A 27,127-nucleotide genomic window follows, 5' to 3' on the forward strand; every position below is an offset into this window, starting at 1 on the left:
GGAGTTGTCCGCCGGCGCCCCCGCGCGTTATCCGCAGAAGAGGGAGAGGAGACGCTATAACCGCCCGACTGGCAGAGGGCGCAAGCGAGCCACGGACCGCTGCAAACTGGCTCGCTAGCTGACTTACTTAACCAACTTCACTCACCCAGCTAGCTGACGGAGAATGATAGATAGATAGATAGACAGACAGATAGATAGATAGATAGATAGAAAGAAAGAACGACACACACACGATAAAACTATTTCTTTTATTTCATTTAAAAAAAAAAAAAACCCCACAAGGACTCAGTTGCTTGTCTACTCCACGCAGAAGCAGAAGCAGAAGCAGAAGCAGAAGCAGAAGCAGAAGCATTTCCTTTGCACCCGAAAATAGAGGCGCACCGTTCCCGGACGTACTGCAATACCGGGTCGATGCGTGGAGCGGACGGAGCAAGCTCCTTCTCCGACTCCCAGTCTCAAAAATCCGTTTAATATGTAGTCCCCAGATAGGGGACGTATCAGATATTAAACTGATAAGAACAGATGTTTGTTTTTATGAGACTTTATTTCAGACATCATAATCAGAATACCTTACATCGCATACATGTGTACACAACCACCCAAAACCATCCCCTCCCATACAAATACGAACACCCCACCCTTTACCAACATTAAACCACACAATCAGAACCTACCCAACAAAACCCCTTATACACATGCAACAAAGTCCCCTTAAACCCATTCAACTTAGTCCCCAATACCTACCTATACAAAACTAAAATAACCATACAAACTATACAACAACAACAAATAATACTTACTCCAAACCCTCCCAAAACCCCTTCCACTTTTCCTTTGCGGCATGGAAACCCCACCTCTCCATGTCCACCCGGAATCTCCACCCCAACTCTCCTCTAACCCACCCACCTACTCCCTTCGCCTTCCCCTCCACATTACATCTTACTGCCATGCAGCGTGCGTCCCACAAGGCCTCCAAACAAAATCAACTAATAACACCCTCCCCTGCACAACAGAAAAACAATTTACTATTTTAAATTCCCTCCCCCCAAACAAAATCCCCACACCAGTTGAGTGCACTCCCCAAATCCCCCACCTAGATTCCCCTCTCACCCACTCCTTAGAAAACCTCCTAACATCATCCCCATCCCTCAAGTGCACCTCTTGTAACAAACACACATCGAAGTTCAAACAGGAAAGAAAAGAAAAAAACACCTCCCCTCTTTACCTTGTTCCTCACCCCCCGCACATTAACTGTAATTATATTAAATAAAGCCATGTTCAGAAACACAAAATACCCCAACCTACACGAAGTAAACCCCCTTTATTTTCCTCCCTCTTCCCCCACACCCCTTTCACCCGAGGGACCAGGGGCCATCCCTATTACCTGCTCAAATCCCTCCATGTCCCACTCCAACTCCACAGAGGGAGACCCTCCTGCCAGGTCAATGTCCGACTCGCCTCCTGACTGAGAAGCCCCTGAGGCATCTGACAGGGCCTTATACCGGTTAGTGAGCGACACTTGCAACCCAGTCTTAAAAAATTTATGGGGATTCTCCATCTCCACGGAAGCCCGCTTTCTCCCCGTCACTCTCGCCCAGTCCATTCCACTGCTCCCCTCAGGGGGGTCAGAGTCCCCCCAAAGAGTGGGAGTGTCCACGTCCCCCGAGGCGTGCCCCGCCACCTCCTCCGCAGATGCTGAAAGAGCGCCTTCTGACACCTTCTCCTTTGAAATAAGCTCTGGGGTCTCAACTGGTGCGTCATCCGCTCCCGCCTGCTTCTCCCGAAGAACATCTGCCGCCCGCCGAAACCTCTGGACACTGCTCAACCCAGCAGAACTAGGGCCCGGAATAGCCTCCGGGCTCACCAGAAACACTGGAACCACCGGAACCGAAGCACCCACAGGAGCTGTAACCAGATCTCTCAATGGGGGCCGTACCGGTGCCTCAGCCGAAACAGGTTGCTCTGGAATTAGAGCTGAAGCAGCCAAAGACCCGGGAACTGATCCCTTCCTTGCCCCCTTTCCGGAATCCACCTCTGCACTCATCTCCTCCTCTACTGCTCCGGCATGAGCCTCACCTAGCGCCGATCCCCCTTTGGTAGCAGTCTCCCCAACACTCCTTCCATCTCTTCCACTAGTGGGCGCTGCTTCCTCGTCCACAGCTGCACTTCCTCCTCTCACCATCTCTGCATACGTGCGCTGCCTCTCTGGACATTCCCGAAACAGGTGCTCGTTACTCGAACAAAGACTGCACCTTTTGGGCGCGGTGCAATCTCTGCCCTTATGCTCTTCCGAGCCACAATTTCTGCATTTCTCGCCCTTGCAGTCCTCCTTTAAATGTCCAAAGCATCCACATTTCCTACAGTAAATGGGCATACCTGGATAGTACAAATAGCCTCTGTCTGGCCCAATAGCAAACATTCCCGGCGGGTGACTAAAACCCCCCACACTTGCTGAATCCGGGCGAAAACGCACCATGTATCTTCTTTTTCCAGTCCAAAAACCATACTTATTTTTAATCTTCATCCCCTCCTTTACGTCCGCACAGTACCTTCTTAAAAAACACAAAATGTCTGCCTCCGGAACAAAGGGGTTGTATAAATGAATTACTAAAGGCCTAAGAGGCCTAGAATATAATAGCCAGACCATCACACCCTTCAACAGCTCATTATCCTTCTTCTTGTTGTAAAGCTGATAAAAATTAAAACAATCCGACTCTGTATTGAAAGTTAGATCATACAGACCTTTGCTGGGCACATCTTGGAGGCAAAACACACTCTCCTGATCCACTTCAAACAATCCTCTCACAATCTTCTCCACAAAAAACTCCAGCGTGACCACTTTCCGCTGCTCCTCCGTCACTTCAAATCGTACAGTGTTGCGCAGCCGCACCCGGTGGGTCGGCACTCCATCTTCTATGTTGTTCATCGCCTTCCTTATAAGTTTTGAAAAACTTAGCCAAAAGGCCGAGAAGCGATGGCCTGAAAATTGGCCACAGCTGGCCGCCGCCGCCCAGGGGGCCGGGAATCCGATCGCGGGGTCCGGCCGGACCCGGTCCCCGCTCGCCATTGGTCCGGGGCCCCCTCGACGCTTCCCCCCGGGACCTCTGGCCGTCACCTCAGCTCCACCCACAAAGCCCCACGTCCTCTGCCACGGTAGCTACCTACGTGCTGAAGGCTCTTATCGCCGTTTAATTGCACGAGCACTCGCGGAACAGCTATGTAATTGCCTAGCTAAGCAAGCAAGGAGACAGTCCACACTCTATAACACATGTACCTGACAAGTCACAAACCAGGGACACATGGCAACAAGTCATCAACAAGCTTTCTTAAGAACAGAAAAGTCGCCCCGTCCGGCGGACGGAGCATCCAAAAATAGCACAAACTCAGGAGTGTTCCTCTCCACGGAAATCTTTAGTAAAAGGCGAAAGATTTGTGCGTGATGAAGAGAAACCCGAGCACACGTGGCCTCTCGCCGGCACCAGCCGCCGTAGGCCCTCCCGGCCCGGAGCCGCAGGCCCGGAGTTGTCCGCCGGCGCCCCCGCGCGTTATCCGCAGAAGAGGGAGAGGAGACGCTATAACCGCCCGACTGGCAGAGGGCGCAAGCGAGCCACGGACCGCTGCAAACTGGCTCGCTAGCTGACTTACTTAACCAACTTCACTCACCCAGCTAGCTGACGGAGAATGATAGATAGATAGATAGACAGACAGATAGATAGATAGATAGATAGAAAGAAAGAACGACACACACACGATAAAACTATTTCTTTTATTTCATTTAAAAAAAAAAAAAAACCCCACAAGGACTCAGTTGCTTGTCTACTCCACGCAGAAGCAGAAGCAGAAGCAGAAGCAGAAGCAGAAGCAGAAGCAGAAGCATTTCCTTTGCACCCGAAAATAGAGGCGCACCGTTCCCGGACGTACTGCAATACCGGGTCGATGCGTGGAGCGGACGGAGCAAGCTCCTTCTCCGACTCCCAGTCTCAAAAATCCGTTTAATATGTAGTCCCCAGATAGGGGACGTATCAGATATTAAACTGATAAGAACAGATTTTTTTATTTTTTTTTTTTTTACAAAACACTCTGTTCATGTTACCTTTTCATTTAAGCGATCATCAAAGCCAAGATCCAGAATCTTGCCCACCTTCACGCTTCAAAAGGAGAACACGTATGCTCTTCATCGTGCTTATCTACAAAAGAAAACAGATACAGTACATTTTCTTTTATTCCAAACCCATTTTTTTTTCCCAATTGTATTCCATAAACATAAACAAAAACCAAATACAAAAAGGAAAGCAAAAGATACATTTTCCACCAAGTACTCCCAATGTGCATACAGAATAAACTCGGCTCACAGTGCCTGTTGAGCCATCCTCCCCAACCCCCTCCATTCTTCCCGGACCCAATCCTCCCCCCTTACCTCCCTATCCACCCTCACCTGCTCTGCCACCCTCCCCTGGAACCTGAAATACACCTGCAGTGGTGTCAGAATCCTCACCCTCTTTCCCACCACCGCCATCCTATCTTCCCATAGGACCACCTTTGCATACCCCAGTACCTTCCAGAGCAGCGCTGATCTCTTCTCCCCAGGGCCCCACACTCCTTCCCCCTGCACAATTTTCCTTTCGGACAGGACCACTTCCAGCCCCACCCCTTGCAGCATGTCCTGCACTTTCCTCCAGTACCTCCTGGCGAAAGGGCACGCCCAAAAAGCGTGCCTCACCGTTTCCGGCGCCCCGCACCCCCTCGGGCACACTTCAGTGTGCGCGCACCCGTGGCGATAGAGCACCTCCCGCACTGGTAGCCTGCCCCAGGCGCATCGCCAGTGCATATCCTTCACCTCTCCCTGGACTTTTCCCCCACTTATTTTGGCCCACTCTACCCCCCTCGGAAGCCCCACAAAGGCTGAGGCCTGCCCTGTCTCCAAACCTTTATACAAAGCCCGGTGATCTATTATCTCCTCCCTCGTCATCGCTACCCTGCTCCTCCTCAGGCAGCGCACCGCCTCCCGATAGGGGAGGGACAACTCCTCCGCCCTTGGCACCGTGTGGGAGATTGGCTCCACGCGTCGGAGTACGTTTGCTAAATACATTCTTGCAAAATAAAAACATTTGTGCCCTGCTCTCTTTAAAACTATACTACAGACAAAACTGGTGTAGATCACCTCTAATTTTAAGGGAATCCTGGGCACACCCCGCCCCCCCTTGTCTACCGGCAAGTACATCGCCTCTCTGCTCACGTACTCGTATTTCCCGCTCCACATGAACTGAAATACCGCTTTGTTCAGGGCCAGCTTCACCCGGCCTGGCATGGGAAATACATACGCCAAATGTAATAGCATTGGCAACACCACTGCCTTCAGCACCACCACCCGCCCAGTGATTGTGAGCCTGCGCTGCGCCCAGAGCCCCAAACACGCACGCACCACTCCCAGTCTGTACCTCCAATTACGTGCGGCGCTGTCTCTTCTATAAAACCAGATACCGAGGATTTTTAAGCCCTCCTCACCCCGTCGAAAGCCCCCGCAATCGCTGGTGTCCTCCACCCATCTCCCGCAGAACATGACCGATGATTTTTGCAGATTCACTTTGGAGCCCGTGCCCTCCGCAAACTTCTCCGTGAGTGCTCTGACCCTCTTTAGGGCCTTCACCGATGTCACGAAGCAGGTTGTGTCATCGGCATATTGCTGTATTCTCACCCTGTTCCCCGCTGCCCCCGGAATCGCAAAACCATCTATGTCTGGGTCCCGCCTCACCAGCTCTGCAAAGGGTTCCATGGTCAGCACATACAGCAGGGGGGAGAGTGGGCACCCCTGCCTCACCCCCCCCCGCCTGCTGCACTGCCCCACTCAGGTGCCCGTTCACCCTGATGCAGCTGTACACCCGGTTGTACAGCGTCCTCACCCAGCTCCTAAAACCTGGCCCAAACCCCATCCTCTCCAGCACCCTAAACAGGAATTGGTGCTGGACCCGATCGAATGCCTTCTCCTGGTCAAGGCTCACCAGTGCTAAAGGGACTTTCCTCTCCTCTGCCCAGTCGAGAGCATCCCTGGTCAGTAGCAGATTCCACGCCGCGGACCGGCCTGGCACCCCACACGTTTGGTCTTGGCTTACCAGGCCGCCCATCACCTGCTTCAGCCTCTCTGTTGCCACTTTTGCTAGTAACTTGTAGTCTACTGTCAACAGAGTTAAAGGGCGCCAGTTCCCCAAGTCCGTTCTGCTCCCTGCCTTAAACACCAGTGCTGTGATTCCCTTCCTCATTGAACATGTCAGGATCCCCTCCTCCAACAGGATCCTGTACACGTCCAGGAGGTCAGGCCCGATCAGTCCCCAAAAGGCAGTATAAAACTCTTTTGGGAGCCCGTCATGCCCTGGCGACTTCCCATCCTTCATAGCGCGCAGCGCCGCTGTCACCTCCTCCAAAGACAGCGGCGCCTCCAAAGCCAGCGCCTCCTCCTCCCCTAAGCTAGCCCCCACACACCTTAGTAGTGCCTCTTGCGCTCCCCGATCACACTCCCGCCGGCTAAAGAGGTTGGCGTAATATGCTTTGGCGACGTCCAGCATCCTCTCGGTCCCCGTCACCACTCCCTGCCCTGACTCCAGACCCGCCATCGCCGCAGCGTTCCGTTTGGCCTTTACCGCCTGCAAAAAATAGGCTGAAGGCCTCTCCCCCTCCTCCAGCTCCCGCACTCTTGCTTGAAAGGCTAGGGAGCGAGCTCTCCCCTCCAAAATCCCCCTAATCCTCCTCTTCACCCCTTCGTACACTGGCCAGTCCACCGCTACTCCCTTATTTAACTGCCCGTGCAAATACTCTAGGCAAGAAACCCATTTACCGAGCTCCCCCCTTTCCCTTCTCTGCACAGCGCTGCTGTACTTTCTGCAAAATTCTCGGAACCGCCCCTTTGAGTCTTCCCACCACTCCACTACTGAGGGGTACAGCGGTCTCAGAGCCCGGACAGTCCGATAAAAATGACTGAAACTCGCCTTAAAGTCCTCTGACTTCAAACATCTCGTGTTAAAATGCCAAAAACCCGGGCCCCACTCTGGACCATTTGCCCCCAAGGAGACCTCTAGCGCGTCGTGGTCTGAGCACCAGACAGGTATTAGAGCACACCCCAGGACCTTCTGCTCCCTCCCTATAAAAAAGTAGTCTAAGCGCCTGGCTACTCCGCGTGAGTTCCTCCAAGTGTGCCCTGCCCCTCCTGGATGCACCACCCGATACCCATCCACCAATGCGTGTTTGCTGAGCAGCCTAGCCAGCGCCTTAGCAGAGAAATCCCCCTCCCCCGGGTTCCGCCCTACATCCACGCCCGCCCCTAAACCGTCTAATGCCACGTTAAAATCTCCTCCAAGGATCACAGCCCTGGATGTTGTCAAACACCCTTCTAGCTCTGCAAGTACCTCAAGCCTGTTCCCCCCTTGTGCCGGTGCATATACATTTATTATTCTAAACCTCCCCGCCCCAAACCTGAAATCAACAAAAACCACCCTCCCAGCCACTACCACCACCACCTCCTCCATCACGAAGGAGTGACCCCTAAATAAAACTCCCACACCATCTGCGTGGACGTTCCCCACCGACCAACCCGATGGTCCGCACCCCCATTCCCGAGTAAAACCGGCTACATCTCCCTCATCCTTCAAATGAACCTCCTGTAGGAGGAAGATGTCCCCCCGCATTGCCCGCAGGGATGCGAACACTGCCGCTCTCTTAGTCGGGTCCCTCATCCCCCGCACATTCACTGTGACCAGTGTTAACTCCATTGTGACAATTGTGCAAGTACAGCGCACACCCATCACCTTTATGCCTTTCCCTCCTCCCCTCCACCTTTCTCCTCCCCCCCCTCCTGAGACATCCCCATAGCCTCCACCAACCCCTCTACATCCCATCCTTCCAAAAGGGCTGAGGGGGAGCTCACCTCCATATCCATCTCCCCCTCCCTGCCTTCTCCCACAGCAGACCCTTCCAGCGCCACATAGCGTTTTGACAGTTCCACCTGTGGCAACACCTTTAGTCCCTTTGGGGGGGTCCGGTCTCCCGTCATGGACCTCTTCCTTGTCGGGACCTCCATCCAGCCTGTCCCCGATCCTTCCCCCGGAAAGGGGCTGTCCCCCCACGATACTGGAGTTTTCAGGTCCGCCGAGGTCAGCAGCGCCGCTTCCTCCCCCGTCGGGAATGAGTCCCCCTCCTGCACCCTCTCCTCTCCAGGGGAGAAGAGAGCCGGGGAAGACGCCCCCCCCACAACTGTCCGCCGCCTCAAGCACGCCTCCAGACCAGTGGCCACGGGTGCTCCGGGCCCAAACAACCCCACCATCCCCAAACCCCTGCCAAAATCCCCCACTCCGCTAGGCCCAGACTCCGACGCCCCTCCACCTCCCGCTGAAGGGACTCCTGCTCCTCCTGTGCCCCCTGCTCCAGAGACCTCCTCCGCTACAGAATCTGCTTGTCCGGCAGGATCTGGCGACGCCACCCCGTCCCCACCAGGCCCTGGCCTTTGCTCTAACGCTCCTATTTCGGAGTCCTCCAAAACCAGGTCCGGCACTAGCTCCGCCCCCAGTACAGGCTCCGCCCCCTGAGCCGGCCCGGCCCGGCCCTCCACCAGACCTGCGCCTGAAGCCGGCCCAGCACTTTCCTTTCCAGCCTCAGGCTTCCTCCCCCTCGTTCCCTTATCTGCCTGCACTGAAGCAGCATAGGACGCCCTCCTTTCCGGGCATGCCCGGAACAAATGTTCAGTGCTTCCACACAAAGTGCATGATTTTGGCGCCACGCAGTCCTTTGTCTCGTGCTCAGGAGACAAACAGTGCCTACACCTGTTTGTTGAGCACACCTCCTTAATGTGCCCAAATGAGCCGCACCTGCGGCAAAACAGGGGCTGTCCTGGGTAAACGAGGTACCCCCTGTCGGGGCCAATGGCGAAGGAACCAGGAGGGTGCGAGAACCCTCCCACACTCTTGGGATCTTGTCTGAAACGCACCATAAAGCGGCGTTTGCCGTTCCAGAACCCAAACTTATCCTTAACTTTGGTGCCATCCCGCACCTCAGAGCAGTACTTTTTCAAAAAACACAGCACATCTTCTTCCGGCACAAACGGATTGTACATGTGCACAGTTAACGGTCTCAGTGCCTTTGCAAACAATAACTCCACCCTTATCCCTTCCATACCAGGTGCGTCTTTCATTGCCTTGTAATTATTGTGCAAATTGTAGCAGGCGGCCTCAGAATACAGAGTCACGTCATAAAAACCCCTATTCCCGAAGTCTTGCAGACAAAAAACAGTTTCTGGCTCCACATGTAGCAATTCTTTTAACACCGTTTTAACAAAAAATTCCAAATTAAAGCACTTACGTTTTTCCGATCCCTCCTCTGCTTCAAACCGAATAGTGTTCTTCAGCCGCACCCGGTAGGCCGGCAATCCACCCTCCTGCGTCGTCATCGCCTTCTTTGAAATAAATCGTAGCCAAAAGGCCGAGAAGCGATGGCCTGAAAATTGGCCACAGCTGGCCGCCGCCGCCCAGGGGGCCGGGAATCCGATCGCGGGGTCCGGCCGGACCCGGTCCCCGCTCGCCATTGGTCCGGGGCCCCCTCGACGCTTCCCCCCGGGACCTCTGGCCGTCACCTCAGCTCCACCCACAAAGCCCCACGTCCTCTGCCACGGTAGCTACCTACGTGCTGAAGGCTCTTATCGCCGTTTAATTGCACGAGCACTCGCGGAACAGCTATGTAATTGCCTAGCTAAGCAAGCAAGGAGACAGTCCACACTCTATAACACATGTACCTGACAAGTCACAAACCAGGGACACATGGCAACAAGTCATCAACAAGCTTTCTTAAGAACAGAAAAGTCGCCCCGTCCGGCGGACGGAGCATCCAAAAATAGCACAAACTCAGGAGTGTTCCTCTCCACGGAAATCTTTAGTAAAAGGCGAAAGATTTGTGCGTGATGAAGAGAAACCCGAGCACACGTGGCCTCTCGCCGGCACCAGCCGCCGTAGGCCCTCCCGGCCCGGAGCCGCAGGCCCGGAGTTGTCCGCCGGCGCCCCCGCGCGTTATCCGCAGAAGAGGGAGAGGAGACGCTATAACCGCCCGACTGGCAGAGGGCGCAAGCGAGCCACGGACCGCTGCAAACTGGCTCGCTAGCTGACTTACTTAACCAACTTCACTCACCCAGCTAGCTGACGGAGAATGATAGATAGATAGATAGACAGACAGATAGATAGATAGATAGATAGAAAGAAAGAACGACACACACACGATAAAACTATTTCTTTTATTTCATTTAAAAAAAAAAAAAACCCCACAAGGACTCAGTTGCTTGTCTACTCCACGCAGAAGCAGAAGCAGAAGCAGAAGCAGAAGCAGAAGCAGAAGCATTTCCTTTGCACCCGAAAATAGAGGCGCACCGTTCCCGGACGTACTGCAATACCGGGTCGATGCGTGGAGCGGACGGAGCAAGCTCCTTCTCCGACTCCCAGTCTCAAAAATCCGTTTAATATGTAGTCCCCAGATAGGGGACGTATCAGATATTAAACTGATAAGAACAGATTTTTTTTTTTTGAAAAAATTTTATTCACTCACCATCACAACACATTACATGCACATTTTCCCTTCCAACCCGCAAGTCCAAGTCCAGATCTCCCATAGCAGCCCCCCCCCCCAATTGAAATCCAAAACACAAACCCCCAAAAACCCACCCAACACAAACACAAATCAGTACCTCTATACAAACTCCAAACACATTCCCCACAAAACACCCCTTCCAAAGACACCTTGCCCAAAATCATAAAACACCCCCCCTATATTAACCTCAAATTAAACCTTTCCACCGCTCTCTTGCGGCGTTAAACCCCCACCGCAGCACTTCCCCCTGGAAACGCCGCTCCACCTCCGCCTTCACCATCTCCACCACCCCTCTCCCTGTCCAACCTTGCCTCACTGCTCCCCTCTCTCCTCTAGCCACCCACAATTTGTGCTTCACAACACTGAGAAGCAACAGTGTTAAGAAGCCTTCCCTTCCTTTTATCCTCTCCAGCCCGCTGCCGTAGAGTACCATCTCCTGGCGCAGCTCCCTCAGAACCCCATACCTACCCTTCACCCCAGCCCACACCTCCTGTGCGAACCCGCACCCCCAAAACACGTGCAGCACTGTTTCCTCCTCCCCACACCCCCACCTTGGACAGTACCTGTTCTTTGTCAATTTGTGCCGGTACAGGGTATCCCGCACCGGCAACCGCCCATATGCCGCCAGCCAGTTCAGGTCTTTTAACCTGTTTTCCAGGCCTTTTTTCTGCACGGCCACCCATCCTTCCCTTCCCACCCCCACCCGCAAACCCCCCTCCGGCCTCATCTTGTCCCTCAGCACCTTATACAAGCGCCGATGATCCGTTGCCAGCTCCCTATTCCCCCACACCTCCTTCCTCTTTGCCCATCTCACCATATACAAAAACTGCGCCGGAGCCACCTCCGCCCTTGGGACCCTATTGTCCCATTCCACCAGGGAGCGGAAGTACCCCGACACCCAGAACCGTACAAAGAGCTGGAATTTGTGCACCCTCTCCCCCACTAGAGCCACGCACATGTTACAAAAAAACATAACATCAAATTTCAACGGGAAGCATGGAACATCCCTACCCCCCTCCTCCACCGCCTGATACATACTCACCCGTTGGATGTACTCATACCCCCCCCACAGGAACCGGAACACCTTCCTGGTCAAATCCCTGCGCATGCGCAGGGGCATGACAAACACCCTAGCCAAGTAGGTCAGGGACGGCAAGATGTCCGCCTTCAGGGCCATAACCTTACCACTTACGGTAAGGCGCCTCCCCGACCACAGACCTAATCTCTTCTCCACCCCTGCCAACCTCCTCCCCCAATTTCTCTCTGCATCCTCGGCCGTGTCCCCCCCGAAATCTACTCCTAATATCCTGAGCGGGCCCTCCGCAACTCCCAGCCCACCCAGGGCATCCACCCTGGCCCTCCATGTACCAAAATATTTCATTTGGGACTTTGCCCGATTTAGTCGGGCCCCCGACCCCCTCCCAAACTCCTCAACCAACCCCAAGGCCACCTCCAGACCCCTCTCTGTCCTAAAAAACAGGGTCATGTCATCTGCATAGAGGGACACCTTAAGAGCTTCCCTACCTCCCCCTGGGATTGAGATCCCCCTAATCTCCTCCTCCCGCCTAATCGCCTCCCCCAGAGGCTCCACATATAGGGCGTACAGGAGGGGTGACAGTGGGCACCCCTGCCTGACCCCCCCCTCCTGCCTCAAAAAACCCCCCAAATACCCGTTTACCATCACCCTACTTCCCACACCGCTGTACATTAAACCTAACCACTTTAAAAAACCCCCACCAAACCCGCACCGTGCCAAAACATTAAACAAAAACCCGTGATTCACCCTGTCAAAAGCTTTTTCCATGTCCAGGCTAGCCACCACCAGAGGCAAGCCCCGATCCCCCACCCAACACAAAACATCCCGCACCAGCTGTAGATTAAAAGTCGTTGACCTCCCCTCCACTCCGCACGTCTGGTCCTCCCTCACAAGGTGAGGCATAGCCAGACCCAGTCGCGCTGCCAAAGCCCTTGCCAACAGCTTGTAATCAACGCACAGGAGGGTGATGGGCCGCCAGTTGCGGAGATCCCCCGGATCTCCCTTTTTATGCAGCAGGGTCACCACCCCCTCCCTCATTGACGGCGCTAGCTCCCCCCGCCGGAACACCTCCTGCACCACCTCTAGCAGGTCATCCCCCAGCACGTCCCAGAACTCCGCATAGAATTCCTTCGGGAGACCATCCAACCCCGGCACCTTACCTTCCTTCATGCCTCCCAGCGCACCTCGGAGCTCCTCCTTACTAATGGGGAGCTCCAGGGCTGCCCGCACCCCCTCTGGCACCCCCTCTGCCACCATACCCAGAAAAAGGCGCTTGCCTCACCGTCCACAAGCCGCTCTTTAAAAAGTTCCGCATAGAAGTCAGAGGCTACGGCCACCATCTCCTCTGCCTTCGTCCGTACCCTCCCGTCCCTTCCTCTCAACCCGCTCACCAACTTTTTCCCCTGTGCCACCCTCACCGTCTGGAAGAAATATGACGAGCATTTCTCGTCCACTTCCTGCCTTTGTACCCTACACTTAAAAGAGAACACCCGTGCCCGCTCCTCAAACCACCCCTTCAACTCCTCCTTCAGGTACGCCCACCGCTGATCATCAAAAACCCCCCCCTGGTTCCAATGTACATAGACAGCTTCCAGCTGCCTCTGGAGCTGCCTATATCTCCTCTCCTCCCTCCTCCTCTTCCCCCTGCAATATTCCCTTGCTAACTCCTTCACCCTTGCCTTGAACCCCTCCCACCACTCTACAACTGTGGAAAAGAAGGGCTTCAGGCAGGCCCACCCTCTATACAGGGCCCGGACGCGTTCTTGGAATGCCTTTTCCTTCACGACCTGGACATTCAACCTCCAGAACCCCCTCCCGAACCTGGGCACATCCCCATCCAACCCCACAACCACCCCACAGTGATCAGAAAAAAATAAAGGTACAATATTCACAGATCTCACCTTCTGCCCCCCCCTAAAGAAAACCATATCCAGCCTGCTCCGGGCTCCCCTTGAGTTTCCCCAGGTGAAGCCTGGCTCCACCGGGTGCAATACCCTAAACACATCCACTAATCCAAACTTTTTCACCAACCCCCTTAAAGCAGGCAGAGTAGAATCACCCCCCTCAAACGAAACATTAAAATCCCCCCCAAAAATAACACATCGGTTCGTGGACAAGATGCCATCGAAACCCGTAAACAACTCCCTTCGTCTTACTGGCAGCGTTGGCGCGTACACGTTTATTAGGCGCCACTTAACCCCCCTCCAGTCAACATCCACCACCAAAACCCTCCCCTGCACAAAGGAAAAAACCCCCACCACAACAAAGTCCCTTAATCCAAACAAAATCCCAACCCCAGAAGAGTGGGCTCCCCCCACACTCCAAAAAGAGAGCCCCAAACCCCACTCCCCTGAAAACACCCTACAATCCTCCTCGGACTTCAGGTGTACCTCCTGCAGAAAGTACACTGCGCACTTTCTAAGTGCCAAAAACTGTAACACCCCCCCCCCTCTTCATCTTCCCCCCCAAACCCCGCACGTTACAGGTCATCACAGAAAAATCTGCCATCACAAAACAGTCCCCCCCGACCTCTCCCCCATCACCCCCTCCCCTAAATAGGGCAACTCGTTCTGAGAGCCCGGTGAAAACCCTCCCCCATCATAAGCAGTCTCCATCATGGGCGACGGCGGGTCCCACTCCAGGCTCTCCCCACTCCCCACACCCATAGAACATTCAGAATTTGCTGGAGAAAGATCCCCAGCCCCATTTACTTTCACCTTCTTGCTCGGCAGCAGGATATCCGAGATGTTCCCCAGTTCCAGCGGGTCCTCCTCCTCCACCGCCAGGGCCCAGTCCGTCACAAGGCCTCGCTTTTGTGCTGCCTGCCCCTGCGGAGTCCCTCCAGCCTCCACCGCCAGAGCCGTCTCCAAGCTCACCTCCGCCGCAGACCCACCGCTCACCGGTTCAGCCACCACCTCCCCCGTCACCTCCACAGGACGGCCCGACTCTGGACCCTCCACAGCCTTGCCCTCCTCCTGCACTGTGGTACGGCCTGCCAGGGCCGCCCCATCCACCTGCGCCAGCTCCTCCGCTGCAGCTGCACCCACGGTTAGCTCCTCCGCAACCTCCTTGATGCCCACATTCCGTGCCTGCTTCCCAGCCACCGGGGTCGCCGGCTCCCCAACCTGGGGAGGAACCCGGACCGGATCCGGACCGGACTTCCACCCACTTCCTCCAGCCGACTCCCCCACCGCTCCACTTTCACCACCAGGGGACTTCCTTCCTCCCTGCACCACCTCAGCAAAAGACCGGTGCCGTTCCGGGCACTTCCGGAACAGGTGATCCTTCCCTCCACACAGGTGGCAGACCTTATCATTAGTGCAGTCCCTTGCCACATGGCCCTTCTCCCCGCACACACTACAAACAATTTCGTTTGTGCAATCCTTGGCCATGTGGCCGTAACAGAAGCACTTTCGGCAGTATGCAGGAAGCCCTGCATACGTGAGGTACCCTTTATCTTGCCCGATCATGAACATTGCAGGCAGGTGTTTTACTCCCCCGATTTCCGCTGAATCCCTCTGAAGCCTCACCAAGTATTGTCGCTTCCCATTCCAGATGCCAAAAGCATTTTTCAGCTTGACCTCTGTCTTCAGCACGGTACAGCGCCTCTTTAAAAAACACTCCACATCCAGAGTCGGTACAAACGGATTATACATCACAACCGTGACAATCTTCACATCAAACGAAAAAAGGGGCTCCAATAAAATCCCCGTCAGTGCCTCGTGAGGCCCCATCGCCTTAAACTTTTCAAAAACCTCCAAACACAGGCTCTCACTGTCCAAAGTAACATCAAAAAAGCCCTTGGCCTGGTAGTCTTGCAAGCAGTACATCCTTGAAGTCCCCACCTGGAACAGCTCTCTGAACAAGTCCACGACCACATACCTCAAATCCACGACTTGCCTGCGTGCCGATGCGACGACGACCCTCAGCGTATTTCGCCGACGCAGCCCACCAGTCGAAAATTCTGGCGCCGGGCCCTCCATCCTGCCCACCCAGCGCGTGTACACAACTATCGCTCTTTCTTCGCAATCAAAGTCCTATCACTAGATCTTAGCCAAAAGGCCGAGAAGCGATGGCCTGAAAATTGGCCACAGCTGGCCGCCGCCGCCCAGGGGGCCGGGAATCCGATCGCGGGGTCCGGCCGGACCCGGTCCCCGCTCGCCATTGGTCCGGGGCCCCCTCGACGCTTCCCCCCGGGACCTCTGGCCGTCACCTCAGCTCCACCCACAAAGCCCCACGTCCTCTGCCACGGTAGCTACCTACGTGCTGAAGGCTCTTATCGCCGTTTAATTGCACGAGCACTCGCGGAACAGCTATGTAATTGCCTAGCTAAGCAAGCAAGGAGACAGTCCACACTCTATAACACATGTACCTGACAAGTCACAAACCAGGGACACATGGCAACAAGTCATCAACAAGCTTTCTTAAGAACAGAAAAGTCGCCCCGTCCGGCGGACGGAGCATCCAAAAATAGCACAAACTCAGGAGTGTTCCTCTCCACGGAAATCTTTAGTAAAAGGCGAAAGATTTGTGCGTGATGAAGAGAAACCCGAGCACACGTGGCCTCTCGCCGGCACCAGCCGCCGTAGGCCCTCCCGGCCCGGAGCCGCAGGCCCGGAGTTGTCCGCCGGCGCCCCCGCGCGTTATCCGCAGAAGAGGGAGAGGAGACGCTTTAACCGCCCGACTGGCAGAGGGCGCAAGCGAGCCACGGACCGCTGCAAACTGGCTCGCTAGCTGACTTACTTAACCAACTTCACTCACCCAGCTAGCTGACGGAGAATGATAGATAGATAGATAGACAGACAGATAGATAGATAGATAGATAGAAAGAAAGAACGACACACACACGATAAAACTATTTCTTTTATTTCATTTAAAAAAAAAAAAAAACCCCACAAGGACTCAGTTGCTTGTCTACTCCACGCAGAAGCAGAAGCAGAAGCAGAAGCAGAAGCAGAAGCAGAAGCAGAAGCGTTTCCTTTGCACCCGAAAATAGAGGCGCACCGTTCCCGGACGTACTGCAATACCGGGTCGATGCGTGGAGCGGACGGAGCAAGCTCCTTCTCCGACTCCCAGTCTCAAAAATCCGTTTAATATGTAGTCCCCAGATAGGGGACGTATCAGATATTAAACTGATAAGAACAGATACTACACTTGATCTTAGCCAAAAGGCCGAGAAGCGATGGCCTGAAAATTGGCCACAGCTGGCCGCCGCCGCCCAGGGGGCCGGGAATCCGATCGCGGGGTCCGGCCGGACCCGGTCCCCGCTCGCCATTGGTCCGGGGCCCCCTCGACGCTTCCCCCCGGGACCTCTGGCCGTCACCTCAGCTCCACCCACAAAGCCCCACGTCCTCTGCCACGGTAGCTACCTACGTGCTGAAGGCTCTTATCGCCGTTTAATTGCACGAGCACTCGCGGAACAGCTATGTAATTGCCTAGCTAAGCAAGCAAGGAGACAGTCCACACTCTATAACACATGTACCTGACAAGTCACAAACCAGGGACACATGGCAACAAGTCATCAACAAGCTTTCTTAAGAACAGAAAAGTCGCCCCGTCCGGCGGACGGAGCATCCAAAAATAGCACAAACTCAGGAGTGTTCCTCTCCACGGAAATCTTTAGTAAAAGGCGAAAGATTTGTGCGTGATGAAGAGAAACCCGAGCACACGTGGCCTCTCGCCGGCACCAGCCGCCGTAGGCCCTCCCGGCCCGGAGCCGCAGGCCCGGAGTTGTCCGCCGGCGCCCCCGCGCGTTATCCGCAGAAGAGGGAGAGGAGACGCTATAACCGCCCGACTGGCAGAGGGCGCAAGCGAGCCACGGACCGCTGCAAACTGGCTCGCTAGCTGACTTACTTAACCAACTTCACTCACCCAGCTAGCTGACGGAGAATGATAGATAGATAGATAGACAGACAGATAGATAGATAGATAGATAGAAAGAAAGAACGACACACACACGATAAAACTATTTCTTTTATTTCATTTAAAAAAAAAAAAAACCCCACAAGGACTCAGTTGCTTGTCTACTCCACGCAGAAGCAGAAGCAGAAGCAGAAGCATTTCCTTTGCACCCGAAAATAGAGGCGCACCGTTCCCGGACGTACTGCAATACCGGGTCGATGCGTGGAGCGGACGGAGCAAGCTCCTTCTCCGACTCCCAGTCTCAAAAATCCGTTTAATATGTAGTCCCCAGATAGGGGACGTATCAGATATTAAACTGATAAGAACAGATACTACACTTGATCTTAGCCAAAAGGCCGAGAAGCGATGGCCTGAAAATTGGCCACAGCTGGCCGCCGCCGCCCAGGGGGCCGGGAATCCGATCGCGGGGTCCGGCCGGACCCGGTCCCCGCTCGCCATTGGTCCGGGGCCCCCTCGACGCTTCCCCCCGGGACCTCTGGCCGTCACCTCAGCTCCACCCACAAAGCCCCACGTCCTCTGCCACGGTAGCTACCTACGTGCTGAAGGCTCTTATCGCCGTTTAATTGCACGAGCACTCGCGGAACAGCTATGTAATTGCCTAGCTAAGCAAGCAAGGAGACAGTCCACACTCTATAACACATGTACCTGACAAGTCACAAACCAGGGACACATGGCAACAAGTCATCAACAAGCTCTCTTAAGAACAGAAAAGTCGCCCCGTCCGGCGGACGGAGCATCCAAAAATAGCACAAACTCAGGAGTGTTCCTCTCCACGGAAATCTTTAGTAAAAGGCGAAAGATTTGTGCGTGATGAAGAGAAACCCGAGCACACGTGGCCTCTCGCCGGCACCAGCCGCCGTAGGCCCTCCCGGCCCGGAGCCGCAGGCCCGGAGTTGTCCGCCGGCGCCCCCGCGCGTTATCCGCAGAAGAGGGAGAGGAGACGCTATAACCGCCCGACTGGCAGAGGGCGCAAGCGAGCCACGGACCGCTGCAAACTGGCTCGCTAGCTGACTTACTTAACCAACTTCACTCACCCAGCTAGCTGACGGAGAATGATAGATAGATAGATAGACAGACAGATAGATAGATAGATAGATAGAAAGAAAGAACGACACACACACGATAAAACTATTTCTTTTATTTCATTTAAAAAAAAAAAAAAACCCCACAAGGACTCAGTTGCTTGTCTACTCCACGCAGAAGCAGAAGCAGAAGCAGAAGCAGAAGCAGAAGCATTTCCTTTGCACCCGAAAATAGAGGCGCACCGTTCCCGGACGTACTGCAATACCGGGTCGATGCGTGGAGCGGACGGAGCAAGCTCCTTCTCCGACTCCCAGTCTCAAAAATCCGTTTAATATGTAGTCCCCAGATAGGGGACGTATCAGATATTAAACTGATAAGAACAGATTTTTTTTTTTTTTTTTTTTTTTCTACAAAAACTCAGCTCGTATCTCCATCCGTTAGGCTCACAACTGCAAGCCTACCCGATCATCAAGCTAAGTGACCAAATCAGATTTGATCTCAGAGCCACTTCACGTTGAACGGAGCTAAACCACATCATCGCCTACACAAAACACAAAAGTACACACAACCATTCCATCCCAAGTATATACATTGTACTTTACATACATTTGTACTTTATTCTTTACCACCTTCCCTTTTAATTTCCATTTCACGTATTACCCGTTTTCCTTCCCTTTTACATTTCTTTTTCCCCATACATAGACATTCCCGTGGTCTACACAAAAACCCGCTCTAACCCTCCCCATTTCTCCTGCACCCACTCCCAGCCCCTCATTACCCCATCTGCCCTTATTCTTTCTGCAACCCTCCCCTTTAACTTGTAAAACAGCTGGAGAGGCGTCATCACCCTCACCAGCCTCCTCTCTACCTCCCTCCTGTCCTCCCACAACACCAACTTCCCGTACCCCAACACATCCCACACCAACTGTGCCTTGGCCGAGCCCAAACCCTCCATATTTTTCCTGTAGAGGAGCTCCTCTCCCCCTACCTTCCACCCCAACCCAGCCCTCTGCAACTGCCTCTGCACCAGTCCCCAAAAAGCCCTGGCGAAGGCACAAGCCCAAAAGGCGTGCCACACTGTCTCGATACCCCCGCACCCCCTGGGGCAGAGCGAGCTCTGGGAACACCCGTGCCTGTGGAGCACCTCTCTCACCGGCAGTCTCCCTAATGCACACCTCCAATGGATGTCCTTTACCCCACCCGGAGCCCTTCCGCTGCTCACCCTGCCCCAGTCTATCCCCAGAGGTACCATGCTTGGGGCCACAGCCTGACGCGCCACCACAGCCTTGTACCACTCTCGGTGGCTCAGCACCACCTCCTTCACCATCAAATCTGGCTCTCTCCTTAGTGCTAGCTCCACCGCCTTGTACGCTGGGGTCATCTGTTCCGCCCTGGGCACCACGTGTGATAACGGTGTTAACCGCCGCAGCGCAAAGGCTAAGTACAGCCGCACAAAATAAAAGCACTTGTGCGGCACCTTCTCGAGCAGGCACCTGCAAGCCATGCTGCTGTACATCACTTCCAACTTCAACGGCAGTCTGATGACATCCCGCCCCCCTTTCGCCACCGGCATGTACATCTGCTCCCGGCTCACATATTCGTATGTCCCTCCCCACAGGAACTTAAACACAGCCCTGGTGAGAGCCAGCCTTACCCTAGCCGGAGCCGGGAACACGTACCCCAAGTGCAAGACTAACGGCAGCAAAGCTGCCTTGACTGCCATCACCCTAGCCGATAGCGACAATTTGCGCTGCGCCCACCTCCCCAGGCACATGCGCACCATAGCCAACTTCGCCTCCCAATTTCTCTCTGCGCTGCGCTCAGCAAAGAATTTCACCCCCAGTATTTTCATGCCCTCCTCACATTGTGCAAACCCACCACCATCACCTGTGCCCTCTCTCCATTTACCGCCATAAAAAACCGATGACTTCTCCCAATTCACCTTTGCCCCCGTGCCCGATGTGTATACTTCAGTCAGGGCCCGTACACGCCTCAAAGATGCCTGTGAAGATGCAAAGACCGTTGTGTCGTCAGCATACTGCTGTATCTTCAGCCTCTCCCCCGCAGCCCCGGGAATCAGCACCCCATCCACCCCTGCGTCCTGCCTTACCAGTTCCCCAAACGGCTCTATAACCAATACATAGAGCAGCGGTGACAAGGGGCACCCCTGCCGCACCCCCCCGGCCTGCATCACCGCCCTGCTGAGATGCCCATTTATCCGTATGCAACTGTACACACGATTATACAATGTGCGCAGCCACCCACAGAACCCTCTGCCAAATCCCATCCTCTCTAACACCCGGAGGAGGAAGCGATGCTGGACCCGGTCAAAAGCCTTCTCCTGGTCCAGACTAACCAAGGCCAACGGCAGGTTTCTCTCCTTGACCCAGTCCAGCACATCCCGCACCAGCACTAAATTCCAGGATAGGGATCGCTCAGGAACTCCACAGGTCTGATCCCCACTTACCAAGGAGCTCATCACCTTCTTCACCCTCCTAGTCAGCGCTTTCGCCATTACTTTGTAGTCACTGTTTAAAAGAGTTAGGGGCCGCCAGTTTTTCAGGTCCGTTTTGTCACCTGCCTTATGCAAAAGCACAACCACACCCTTCCTCATCGAGTCTGACATTACCCCCATTTCCAAAGACGCTCTATAAACCTCTACCAGGTCTGCCCCCAGCACGTCCCAGAAGGCCTTATAGAACTCCACTGGGAGCCCGTCTGACCCAGAGGCTCGCCCCTCTTTCATTGTCCGCAAGGCCTCCCATACCTCCTCCACAGTCAACGGACAGTCAAGCTCCCTAGCCTCCTCCTCACCCAATCTTCTGGCTATGGCCTTAAGACAGGCCTCCTGGGCCTCAAAATCACACGCCCTTACACTAAACAGGTCCGCGTAATAGGCCTCCGCCGCCCTCAGCATCGGTTGTATATCTGCAACCACCCCCTTATCTACCTTCAGCCCCTTGATTGCAGCGGCGTTGCGCCTAGCCTTCATGGCCTGAAAAAAATACGACGAGGGTTTTTCCCCCTCCTCCATTTCTTTAACTCTGGCCTGAAAGGCAACCGTCCTGGCCCTCTTTTCTAGCAACTCCCTCAACCGGTATTTAATACCTTCATATGCCGCCAGCTCCACCTCACCTCCAGCATTTAGCCGGCCATGAAGATAAGCCAGTGAGCATTCCCATCTGTGCACCTCTGCCCTCTCTCTCCTCCTCACTGTGCTGGCGAACCTCCTACAAAACACCCCCATCCTAATCTTTGCGGCATCCCACCACTCCCCTACAGTGTGGTAAAAAGGCCGCAGCGCCCTAACTGCCTTATAAAAATTCTTAAAAGCCTGTTTAAACCCTTCTCTGGCCAGCAGCTCCACGTTCAGTCTCCAGTACCCTGGGCCCCAGCTCTGACCATCCAACTGCAGAGTCAGCTTCAGCATATCGTGATCTGAAAACCATGAGGGGAGAGCAACACATCCCAACCCCTTCAGCTCCTTGCTTACAAAGAAATAGTCTAAGCGACTAGCTGCCCCTCTGGAATTCCGCCATGTTCTGCCTTCCCCTCCTGGGTTCATCTCCCGATATGCATCAGCCAGGCCGAAATCAGCCACGACCTCCGCCAGCGCCCTGGTGGAATAGTCCACAGTCCCAGCACCCCCGCCCTGAGCACCAGCACCAGCCACCCGGTCCAAGGACGTGTTAAAATCCCCCCCAAAGATTGTGGATCTAGCTGTAGTCAGGAGCCCAGGCAGCATCCTGAATACCTCTAACCTCTCCCCTCTCTTTGCCGGCCCGTACATGTTAATGAGCCTAAATTTTGTTGCTTGCAAGCTAAAATCCACCAAAATCACCCTCCCCGCCACCACCCTCACCACATCATCAATTCCAAAGGTGCTCCCCCTAAACATAATCCCAACGCCACTGGAGTGCACACTCCCCACTGACCACGCTGAAGGCCCCCAGACCCACTCCTCAGACAGCTTTTGGGCATCCTCCTCATCCCTCAGATGCACTTCCTGCAGTAGAAATACATCTGCCCTCATTGCAACCAGAGAGGCAAAAACAGCGGCTCTCTTGACCGGGTCTCTAAGCCCGCGAACATTTGCAGTCACCACTGTAATCTGCATTATTGCATTTTGAACAACAAATAAATATACCCGTAACCATTTAGAGCCCAGCCCCAGCTCCACTTTCATTCTCTACCACACCCGGAGCATCATCTTTCTTGCCCCCCTCCTCCTTTTTGCCCCCCTCCCCTTCTTCCCTTCTCTCCCCCGTCCCCCCCTAAAACCATCCCCATGGTCTCCACCAAAGCCTCTACCCCACCCCCCTCTAACCATGCGGATGGAGATCCCATCTCCATCTGCATCACCTCATCCAAGTATACCGAGTCCAGAGACTCCCCCTGAGGGCTCGCCAGCACCTCAAACCGGTTACCCAGAGTCATCTGATCGCCCGTCTTCCCCTCGTCCCCTGTCTTCACCTTCCTGGGGCAGTCCCCCTCTCCCAATGTCCGGCGTTTCCGGGATACCGCCACCCAGGCGTCCATTGGCTCCTCCCCTGAGCATGGGCTGTCCCCCCATTTCGGCGCAGGCAGGTCCGCCGGAGCCAGGAGAGTGGCCCCCACCTCGGTCGAATCCGAGCCCGCTCCCAAACCTTTGCCTGAGGCAGAAAACATTTCCTGCGACACCCCAACGGCCGCCCATCCCCCCGCAGGAGCCTCCACCTCGTCAGTAGGCGGCGTCGCTGCCCCCCCGTCCTTACCCAAAAAAACCCCCACCCCAAACACTTGCACATACCCTGCCCCAGGTATTTTTGCCGGCCCAGGCCCCTGGACTTTTTTTTCCTCCTGGCCCAAAGTAACTTCTGGCCCGGATCCAGTAGCCAGCTCCGGACATGGACCACCACCACCGTCCACTGCCGAATCCTCCGGAGGGACGGGCCCCGCAGCTGGATCCAAGCCCTGGTCCGAATTCACCACCACCACCCGCCCCGGATCCGGAGCCTCCCTTTGGCCTATGTCCTGTGCCTGTGTCTCCACAAACCCTGGAACAGGAATGTGCTCCGCAGCAGCTCCCACTCCTGCCGCCTGGCCAGGACCTTCCCCCAGTCCAGCTCCCGTACCACCTTCTCCAGAGGCAGAAGCCCCAAGCCGCTCTAGGCCCACCCCCGGCTGCTGTCCCTCTCCAGGTTTTCCATTACGCTTTGGGGCTTCTGCAGAAGCAGCAGGCGCGCTCTGCTGCATAGGCCCCCTAGTGGCACCTTTCTTCCTGCCTGCCCCAAAATCTCTGTCCTCCAGCACATTCCTGAACCAGCTGGCGTAGGAGCGCGGCCGATCAGGACACACCCGAAACAAATGTTCCCTGCTTCCACAAAGGCTACACATTTTAGGAGCCCTACAATCCTTAGTTGTATGCTCCGCCGACTGACAATGCCTACACCTTTCTGTGCTGCAAATGTCCTTCAAATGCCCAAACAGCCCACACCGTCTGCAGTACAGGGGCTGTCCTGGATAACTAAGATACCCTTTATCAGGGCCTATGGAGAAGGAACCCGGAGGGTGAACATAGCCTCCCACTCCCTGCTGATCCTGCTTGAAGCGCACCATGTACCTTCTTTTGCCGTTCCAAATCCCATACTTGTTCTTCAATTTTACCCCTTCCCGCACATCCACACAATATCGCTTCAAGAAGCACACTAGGTCCTCTTCCCGTGCATATGGATTAAACAAGTGCACCGTTAAAGGTCTAAGGGCCTGAGCATAGAGCAACAGCACTCTGATGCCCTGTAAAACCACCGCCTCCCTGCACTCCACATAGCGCGCGTGCAAATTCTGGCAATCCCCCTCAGAATAAAATGTGACATCAAAGAACCCTCTGTTTGAAAAGTCCTGCAAACAATACACAGAACCTGCCTCAACCCCCAATCCACCCATTAGCACATCTTTCACAAACCCATCCAGGTCTACCTTTCTCTTGTCCATGTCCTCCATTTCGAACCGCACCGTATTTCGGAGCCGCACCCTATGGGTCGGCATGCTGTCGCCGTTTGTCGTCATCGCCTTCTCCGTCTTCAAACTCCAGATCTTAGCCAAAAGGCCGAGAAGCGATGGCCTGAAAATTGGCCACAGCTGGCCGCCGCCGCCCAGGGGGCCGGGAATCCGATCGCGGGGTCCGGCCGGACCCGGTCCCCGCTCGCCATTGGTCCGGGGCCCCCTCGACGCTTCCCCCCGGGACCTCTGGCCGTCACCTCAGCTCCACCCACAAAGCCCCACGTCCTCTGCCACGGTAGCTACCTACGTGCTGAAGGCTCTTATCGCCGTTTAATTGCACGAGCACTCGCGGAACAGCTATGTAATTGCCTAGCTAAGCAAGCAAGGAGACAGTCCACACTCTATAACACATGTACCTGACAAGTCACAAACCAGGGACACATGGCAACAAGTCATCAACAAGCTCTCTTAAGAACAGAAAAGTCGCCCCGTCCGGCGGACGGAGCATCCAAAAATAGCACAAACTCAGGAGTGTTCCTCTCCACGGAAATCTTTAGTAAAAGGCGAAAGATTTGTGCGTGATGAAGAGAAACCCGAGCACACGTGGCCTCTCGCCGGCACCAGCCGCCGTAGGCCCTCCCGGCCCGGAGCCGCAGGCCCGGAGTTGTCCGCCGGCGCCCCCGCGCGTTATCCGCAGAAGAGGGAGAGGAGACGCTATAACCGCCCGACTGGCAGAGGGCGCAAGCGAGCCACGGACCGCTGCAAACTGGCTCGCTAGCTGACTTACTTAACCAACTTCACTCACCCAGCTAGCTGACGGAGAATGATAGATAGATAGATAGACAGACAGATAGATAGATAGATAGATAGAAAGAAAGAACGACACACACACGATAAAACTATTTCTTTTATTTCATTTAAAAAAAAAAAAAACCCCACAAGGACTCAGTTGCTTGTCTACTCCACGCAGAAGCAGAAGCAGAAGCAGAAGCAGAAGCATTTCCTTTGCACCCGAAAATAGAGGCGCACCGTTCCCGGACGTACTGCAATACCGGGTCGATGCGTGGAGCGGACGGAGCAAGCTCCTTCTCCGACTCCCAGTCTCAAAAATCCGTTTAATATGTAGTCCCCAGATAGGGGACGTATCAGATATTAAACTGATAAGAACAGATACTACACTTGATCTTAGCCAAAAGGCCGAGAAGCGATGGCCTGAAAATTGGCCACAGCTGGCCGCCGCCGCCCAGGGGGCCGGGAATCCGATCGCGGGGTCCGGCCGGACCCGGTCCCCGCTCGCCATTGGTCCGGGGCCCCCTCGACGCTTCCCCCCCGGGACCTCTGGCCGTCACCTCAGCTCCACCCACAAAGCCCCACGTCCTCTGCCACGGTAGCTACCTACGTGCTGAAGGCTCTTATCGCCGTTTAATTGCACGAGCACTCGCGGAACAGCTATGTAATTGCCTAGCTAAGCAAGCAAGGAGACAGTCCACACTCTATAACACATGTACCTGACAAGTCACAAACCAGGGACACATGGCAACAAGTCATCAACAAGCTCTCTTAAGAACAGAAAAGTCGCCCCGTCCGGCGGACGGAGCATCCAAAAATAGCACAAACTCAGGAGTGTTCCTCTCCACGGAAATCTTTAGTAAAAGGCGAAAGATTTGTGCGTGATGAAGAGAAACCCGAGCACACGTGGCCTCTCGCCGGCACCAGCCGCCGTAGGCCCTCCCGGCCCGGAGCCGCAGGCCCGGAGTTGTCCGCCGGCGCCCCCGCGCGTTATCCGCAGAAGAGGGAGAGGAGACGCTATAACCGCCCGACTGGCAGAGGGCGCAAGCGAGCCACGGACCGCTGCAAACTGGCTCGCTAGCTGACTTACTTAACCAACTTCACTCACCCAGCTAGCTGACGGAGAATGATAGATAGATAGATAGACAGACAGATAGATAGATAGATAGATAGAAAGAAAGAACGACACACACACGATAAAACTATTTCTTTTATTTCATTTAAAAAAAAAAAAAAACCCCACAAGGACTCAGTTGCTTGTCTACTCCACGCAGAAGCAGAAGCAGAAGCAGAAGCAGAAGCAGAAGCAGAAGCATTTCCTTTGCACCCGAAAATAGAGGCGCACCGTTCCCGGACGTACTGCAATACCGGGTCGATGCGTGGAGCGGACGGAGCAAGCTCCTTCTCCGACTCCCAGTCTCAAAAATCCGTTTAATATGTAGTCCCCAGATAGGGGACGTATCAGATATTAAACTGATAAGAACAGATTTTTTTTTTTTTTTTTTTTTTTTATTAAAACACTTCACATAATTACATCCATTCCACATTACATCAACATACTCATGACGCATACACATAGCATCCATACCCCAACCACATTGCCCACTCACTGCTTCCGCCTTACATACATGTTGCACACCCTACGCATACAACACATACCTCTCATACTGTACACTATTAAACCGTACCAGTTACCCAGTACACTCAGAACGTATCGTAACACCCCAAACCAAATTACACACAAAACAAAACAAAACAAAA

General features: G+C 54.4%; 12 non-coding genes and 3 pseudogenes across 12 annotated transcripts; all 15 read right to left on the reverse strand.

Annotated features, from left to right (window-relative positions):
* Positions 1-370: 370 nt before the first annotated feature.
* Positions 371-546, reverse strand: LOC118218655 (annotated as a pseudogene).
* Positions 547-3,342: 2,796 nt separating this feature from the next.
* Positions 3,343-3,459, reverse strand: LOC118218578. The gene has a single exon (XR_004763459.1). It is a non-coding gene; the product is annotated as a U5 spliceosomal RNA (small nuclear RNA).
* A 436-nt stretch (positions 3,460-3,895) lies between these two features.
* LOC118218656 lies at positions 3,896-4,110 on the reverse strand (annotated as a pseudogene).
* Positions 4,111-9,840: 5,730 nt separating this feature from the next.
* LOC118218579 lies at positions 9,841-9,957 on the reverse strand. The gene has a single exon (XR_004763460.1). It is a non-coding gene; the product is annotated as a U5 spliceosomal RNA (small nuclear RNA).
* A 429-nt stretch (positions 9,958-10,386) lies between these two features.
* Positions 10,387-10,564, reverse strand: LOC118218643 (annotated as a pseudogene).
* Positions 10,565-16,090: 5,526 nt separating this feature from the next.
* On the reverse strand, positions 16,091-16,207 carry LOC118218580. Its single transcript, XR_004763461.1, has one exon. It is a non-coding gene; the product is annotated as a U5 spliceosomal RNA (small nuclear RNA).
* A 436-nt stretch (positions 16,208-16,643) lies between these two features.
* LOC118218623 lies at positions 16,644-16,834 on the reverse strand. Its single transcript, XR_004763504.1, has one exon. It is a non-coding gene; the product is annotated as a U2 spliceosomal RNA (small nuclear RNA).
* A 366-nt stretch (positions 16,835-17,200) lies between these two features.
* Positions 17,201-17,317, reverse strand: LOC118218581. The gene has a single exon (XR_004763462.1). It is a non-coding gene; the product is annotated as a U5 spliceosomal RNA (small nuclear RNA).
* A 411-nt stretch (positions 17,318-17,728) lies between these two features.
* Positions 17,729-17,919, reverse strand: LOC118218624. Its single transcript, XR_004763505.1, has one exon. It is a non-coding gene; the product is annotated as a U2 spliceosomal RNA (small nuclear RNA).
* A 366-nt stretch (positions 17,920-18,285) lies between these two features.
* Positions 18,286-18,402, reverse strand: LOC118218582. Its single transcript, XR_004763463.1, has one exon. It is a non-coding gene; the product is annotated as a U5 spliceosomal RNA (small nuclear RNA).
* A 424-nt stretch (positions 18,403-18,826) lies between these two features.
* LOC118218521 lies at positions 18,827-19,015 on the reverse strand. The gene has a single exon (XR_004763431.1). It is a non-coding gene; the product is annotated as a U2 spliceosomal RNA (small nuclear RNA).
* A 6,046-nt stretch (positions 19,016-25,061) lies between these two features.
* On the reverse strand, positions 25,062-25,178 carry LOC118218583. Its single transcript, XR_004763464.1, has one exon. It is a non-coding gene; the product is annotated as a U5 spliceosomal RNA (small nuclear RNA).
* A 417-nt stretch (positions 25,179-25,595) lies between these two features.
* LOC118218625 lies at positions 25,596-25,786 on the reverse strand. Its single transcript, XR_004763506.1, has one exon. It is a non-coding gene; the product is annotated as a U2 spliceosomal RNA (small nuclear RNA).
* A 367-nt stretch (positions 25,787-26,153) lies between these two features.
* On the reverse strand, positions 26,154-26,270 carry LOC118218584. The gene has a single exon (XR_004763465.1). It is a non-coding gene; the product is annotated as a U5 spliceosomal RNA (small nuclear RNA).
* A 430-nt stretch (positions 26,271-26,700) lies between these two features.
* LOC118218526 lies at positions 26,701-26,888 on the reverse strand. The gene has a single exon (XR_004763434.1). It is a non-coding gene; the product is annotated as a U2 spliceosomal RNA (small nuclear RNA).
* Between the last annotated feature and the right edge of the window lie 239 nt (positions 26,889-27,127).

Source organism: Anguilla anguilla, chromosome 18 (assembly GCF_013347855.1).
Source record: "Anguilla anguilla isolate fAngAng1 chromosome 18, fAngAng1.pri, whole genome shotgun sequence".
NCBI classification, from domain to species: Eukaryota; Metazoa; Chordata; class Actinopteri; order Anguilliformes; family Anguillidae; genus Anguilla; species Anguilla anguilla.